The sequence below is a fragment of the Felis catus genome, chromosome D1 (genome assembly GCF_018350175.1).
Source record: "Felis catus isolate Fca126 chromosome D1, F.catus_Fca126_mat1.0, whole genome shotgun sequence".
NCBI classification, from domain to species: Eukaryota; Metazoa; Chordata; class Mammalia; order Carnivora; family Felidae; genus Felis; species Felis catus.
This window is the reverse complement of record NC_058377.1, coordinates 97,506,167-97,511,830: the sequence shown is the minus strand read 5'-3', so window position 1 is coordinate 97,511,830 and position 5,664 is coordinate 97,506,167. Positions and strand designations below refer to the sequence as shown.

The following is a 5,664-nucleotide window of genomic DNA, read 5'->3' as shown; positions in this document are numbered from 1 at the left end:
ACTTGGAAGGTGGTGGGTTGGGTGTGTGGAATATGCGGAGTTGGGTGATTCCCGGGCTTCTGGGCCGACAGCTAGGTGAATGGTAGGGAACCACATAATGGAAGGGAACACGGGAAAAGGAGATTTGGGGAAATAGTGTGGTTTTAGACCTGTTGAGCCTGTGGGACCGTCTCAAGGAGAAGCTTAGCAGATCATGGGAGGTGCCTGTTTGGATCTCCAAATGAAAGCCTGAGCTGAAAGTCTGTGTCCTAGGTTCATGCATTGGGGGGGATGGGGGGGGGGGTGAGAATGGAACATGGAGGGGGTTGCCTGGTGGAGAGAATACCATTTGGGAAAGACTCAGGACAGCCCCCCAAAGCTCCTCTACTTGGAGAGGCAGAAGAGGAGCAGGTAGCCTTAGGAGAAAACCCAGGAGACTGTGGCCTTGCGGAAGGCAAGGGAAGAGCACTTGTGGGGAGGGTTGTGAACTGGGTCAGTTTTCTTGAGAAATTAGTGAGGCAAAGACTAAGGAATGCCATCCCTAAACTGGTATCGCTCTTAGCGAAAGCAGGTTTCTTAAATGGTAGGAGTGAGTTGAGCAGGTGAGGGTGATGATGAGGAAATGGAGACAAATAAGCATAGACGAGTCTTCCAAGAAGTTGGAAATGAGAAGGATGCTGGAAAGAGGATGCTAATTTTATTTTAAAAGATTGGAGAAACCTGTTTGTTCAAACATTGATGAAGAGGAGCCAGGGATTTTTAACGTTGGTCAGCCCATGACCAAATGGACACACACCCAAGAATAGTTTATGAGGGCAAAGACGACAGGATGGGAGGAGAGGGGTGTGCAGAACGCAGGTGGAGGGACCGATCTCGGGTAGTAACCCTGGGAAAGAAGGTGGGGGGTGAGGGTGGGGAGGGGGTGAGCACAGGTAGAGTCACTGGATCTGTGCTGTTGAGCAGGTTGTTCATGTCACAGATCCACGGGGCAGTATTGACTGTAGTGTCTTCCCAACCAGGACTGTTTTGGGGCAGTTGACAGTGAGGAGCTCCGAGGAAAGGGTGATTCTTTTCAATTCACCCAGTGGCCACAACAACCATTGGTAGTGGAAATTCGGTTCTGGGAGTTGAGGTACTTCCTTCCACTGGGTGTATTCTGCCTGGGAAGAGGAGGTGAAATCATTGAAGGAAGGGGATCAAGTCTCCGCAAGGTTTGTGAGCAGTGGAGACCTGCGTGGTTGTTGGAGTTGGGGGGAAGGCAGAGAAGAACAGGCAGACTTTAGACATTTAGATCCCAAATATGTCTGTAGCACCAGTGTTCTTGTTTTGTAGCTATCTTGCACTTCTAGCAAACAGAGGTAGCTTTTGGCCCCTGGTATAACGTCTCAGCAGGCAGATTTGGGATAGTCTAAACCTTGCTGATCCTCCTGTCTCCTGCTGCAAACGTGTTTTCCATTTCTTTTGACGGACCCTGGGGGATGCTGCCCTTGTTCCAGAGGGAAATGTGTTGTTGTTTTGTTTTGTTTTTGTTTATTATGTTTTGGGTTTTTGTTTTTGTTTTTGATTTTTTTTGGGGTGTGTGTGTGTGTGTGTGTGTGTGTGTGTGTGTGTGAGAAAGTGGAACCAGAGGCCAGCTTTTATTCAACGTTTTTTATTTATTTTTGGGACAGAGAGAGACAAAGCATGAACGGGGGAGGGGCAGAGAGAGAGGGAGACACAGAATCGGAAACCGGCTCCAGGCTCCGAGCCATCAGCCCAGAGCCCGACGCGGGGCTTGAACTCACGGACCGCGAGATCGTGACCTGGCTGAAGTCAGACGCTTAACCGACTGCGCCACCCAGGCGCCCCAGAGGCCAGCTTTTAAAAATGCATCAAGACTTCCAAGAAGATGGAGTAGATATACCTTCCCCTCATTCTCCCTCAAAGTACAACTAAAAACCCTGAACATCATATATAAAACAAGCATAAGACTGTGACATTATAGACTACGTTACAGTGCTGTGCTAAACAAGACAGTGTGGTGTTTTCATAAATATATGCAAATATATGAGTGGGAAGAATAGTGTACCTAGAAATAGACTCACATAGACTTAGTAAATTGATGAATATTACAACGCATTTCAAAGGGAGAGGGTAAATGTTTAACAGAAGATGTTGGGACAATTAGACAGCCATATGCAAAAAGAAGAAGAAAGAGAGAAAAGAACATTGGCCCTTATCTCAACCATAAAACAATTCAAAATTAATCATAGATCAAAATATAAGGGCTAAGGCGCCTGGGGGGCTCAGTCAGTGAGGTGTCCCGACTTTGGCTCAGGTCATGATCTCGCGGTTCGTGGGTTCGAGCCCCGGATCACGCTCTGTGCCGACAGCTCAGAGCCTGGAGCCTGCTTTGGATTCTGTGTCTCCCTCTCTCTCTGCCCCTCCCCCGCTCACGCTCTCTCTCAAAAATGAATAAACTTAAAAAAATTTTTAAATATAAGGGCTAAAGCTATAAAACTTAAGAAAACCACAGGAGACATTTTTAGCGTGTTTGAGTTTGGTAAGTATTTCCTGAGTGCAACACAAAAACTATGAAACGCTGGGAAAAAATCAATAAATTGGGATTCATTTGTGTCTTTTGCTCTTCAGAAAGCACCACACAGAAAATGAAAAGGCAAGCCACAGACTGGGAGCCAATGGTTGCAGAACATGTGTCTGACAAAAGACTTCTACCTAAAATACATTTTTAAAAGTTTACAACTCGGGGCGCCTGGGCGGCTCAGTCGGTTGAGCATCCGACTCTTGACTTCGGCTCAGGTCATGAGCTCGTGGCTTGTGGGATGGAGTCCCCATCAGACTCCGCTCTGACAGCTCGGAACCTGCTTGAGATTGTCTCTCCCTCTCTGCCCATCTCTCGCTCGTGCGCACACATGCTCTCTCTCTCTCTCTCTCTCTCTCTCTCTCTCTCTCTCTCAAAATAAACTAAAACAAAAAACAACCATAACAAAAACAACAACAAAACCCCTTACAACTCCACAAGACAAGTAACTGAATTAAAAATGGGCAAACTTCACCAAAGAAGACACATGGACGACAGACGAGTGTGTGAACAGACGCATCATATCTTTATTCATTAGGGAAATGCAAATTAGGACCCACAATGAGCTAGGACCACACACATCCTGGACTGACTAAAATTAAAGAGGCCGATCATACCAAGTTCTGGAAAGCACGTGGAATAATTAGAACTCTCGTTTCTGGTGGGAATGGTAAATGGTACATTTCCAGTGGCGCAAAATGGAAAACATTTTGGCAGTTTCTGGAAAAGCCAAACACACAGCTACCACGTAACCTAGCCATTCCATTCCTAGAGGTTTACCCAAGAAAAATAAAAGACTTGCACACAAATGTTCGCAGCCCGTTTAAGAGCCCCAAGCAAATGACCGTAAATTGGGGGAAGAGATCTACCAATTACAGACTACCCATATAATGGGCTTCTATTCAGTAATAAAAAGGAATCCAGTATGGACACAACCGCAACATAAGTGGGTCTCAAAATAATTATTCTGAGAGAAAGAATCCAAATGAGGGGGAGAAAAGTACATACCGGTTGATTCCAATGATATAACAAGTCTAGAAGACTCCAGCTAATCAGTAGAGATGGAAACCAGACCATCGATCACCTGGGAGTGGAAAATGGGGAAGAGGCAGGATGGAGAGATTCCACAGGGGCACGAGGAAACTTTCAAGATGGCGGATACGTTCATGATCTTGATGGTGGTGGTGATGGTTTCATGAGGGAACGTGCACATCAAAACCAAGTTGGACATTTTTGTACGTTCAGGTTATTATAGATCACTTAAATAAAGCTCTAAAAAGAACCCACTGCTGGACTTCAGCAAGTCTTAACCTGTGCCATATGGATTCGTTTCTGATTCTTTCCCCCCTCACCTGTATGCCTCCCAAACCTATTTCCCTCCACTCCCCAAACTAAGCACTAGCAACTTGAATTTGAGATGCAGCATTCTCCTGCATGGTTTTCTGTTCTACTACCTAAAGTCTTTACCTGTAAACATAATATAACATTGTTTGGCATCACTTAACATTTTTCACAAATGAAACACCCGTCATTCCGTAACTTGCTTTCTTTGTTCAACATAACGTTTACAAATAAATTATCTAACAGAATGTTTGGGCAAGTATTATTATTACTATTTTACAGTTGGAGACCCTGAGGTTCATGATAGATTAGGCAAGTTACCCAGAGTGAGTGATGGAGGCAGGATTAAGCCGGGTCTGACCAAAATCAAAGTCGGCTCTTCAAAAAAATGACCACAGGTTCCCTAAAGGGCAGGGCGCTTTCCCTCTGGGGCTGCCTTGACCGTGCCTTGTGCTACTGCAGGAAGGGACGCCCCCCTGGGCTATTCTGGACTCTCTCGCTTGCCTGGCACTCAGGTTGGGTTGAGCCTCTCCTTGCCATATCTAACCATACCTGTGCCAGAATCAAAGCCCAGCCCCTTTGCCCTGTGTAGCTCCTTTGACATGGTTGTCCCTGCCCTAAGCAATCCCACCTCTTCTGGTCCTGGTAGGGGTTCCGAACCCTGGTAGGGGTTTGCTGTCACACTGCAAATCCCTTTGGCAGTCTAGTGAAGCCTGCGGGCATCTCCGAATAATACTTAGAAATGCTGGTGATACATAAGATTACAGTTATATTGAGATACCATTATCAAAATATTTAAAAAATTGTGATAGAGTAATATGTATGCTTCTTGGCTAATGCCTTACAAAGCAAATTCTAGCAGCAGGTTTAATAGCTGATTTTGAATGAGCGAGAGTACAGACCTTATTTCAAAATAAATGCAGGAACTGTGATATGAAAATACCTGATTTCTATGGATGACAATAGGGACTGGTAATATCACCGTAATTTGTTGCTGCTTTTCAAACTGAAGTGCTAACATTTTGGTTGGAGGTCAGTGACCATAAATATGTTTTTTGGGGTTTTTTTCCCCCATCTGAGTTCAAAGAACCCCCTGAACTCCCTCCACAAACATGGTAGGGGTCTGTGGAACCCAGGATAAAACTCCCTAGGCTCGCACATCACCAGAGAGCAGAACCACAGACTGGAGGAGCTTGGAAGCGGCAGGCTTTGAAGGCAGACAGAGAGCTGAGCCCGGTGCCCCGAGTTTTATGTTAACGACAATCATTTCTCCTTTTCCCCCGATCAAGAGCTACAGAGGGGCCTCATGCCCTGCTTAACATGCCAAGGAACTTCAAACACAGATGCCCGGCAAGAATACTCTTAACTCTTAGATTTAAGGTACAGCATGATATCAAAGGCCTGAGCAAAGCTTTGCAAATGTCAGCTTTCAGTGATCTCAATTTGTGGGGCATTTGTTACAGACACGTTTTTCTCCAAAGAGAATCACTCGATGACTTCATGCAAAAGTAGCCCCCCAGGAAACCCCTACTTTCACCAAAGCCCCTGGCAGGGCCCCTCCAGTTCCTGGCCTCAAAGAACGCCCTGCAGTTTGCAGGGAGCCCACGGGGTCTGCTTTAAACAGATCAGGCACTGCGTTTTGTCATTTGTGAAGCTCACCGTGTTTGCAATCCCGCTCTCAAAAGTCTCCCTGCGGCTCAATTAACTGCTGACAATTCCTTCCAGCGTGGCAGGGCCCAGGGCCCTCTTCTCTCTGCCTCATT

At 46.1% G+C, this 5,664-nt stretch overlaps 1 long non-coding RNA gene across 1 annotated transcript; it reads right to left on the bottom strand.

The window, feature by feature from the left end:
* Positions 1-654: 654 nt before the first annotated feature.
* On the bottom strand, positions 655-4,872 carry LOC109492123. The gene is made up of 2 exons (XR_002145877.3): positions 3,569-4,872; positions 655-1,139 (listed from the first exon to the last, which is right to left on the bottom strand). It is a non-coding gene; the product is annotated as an uncharacterized LOC109492123 (long non-coding RNA).
* Positions 4,873-5,664: the final 792 nt, after the last annotated feature.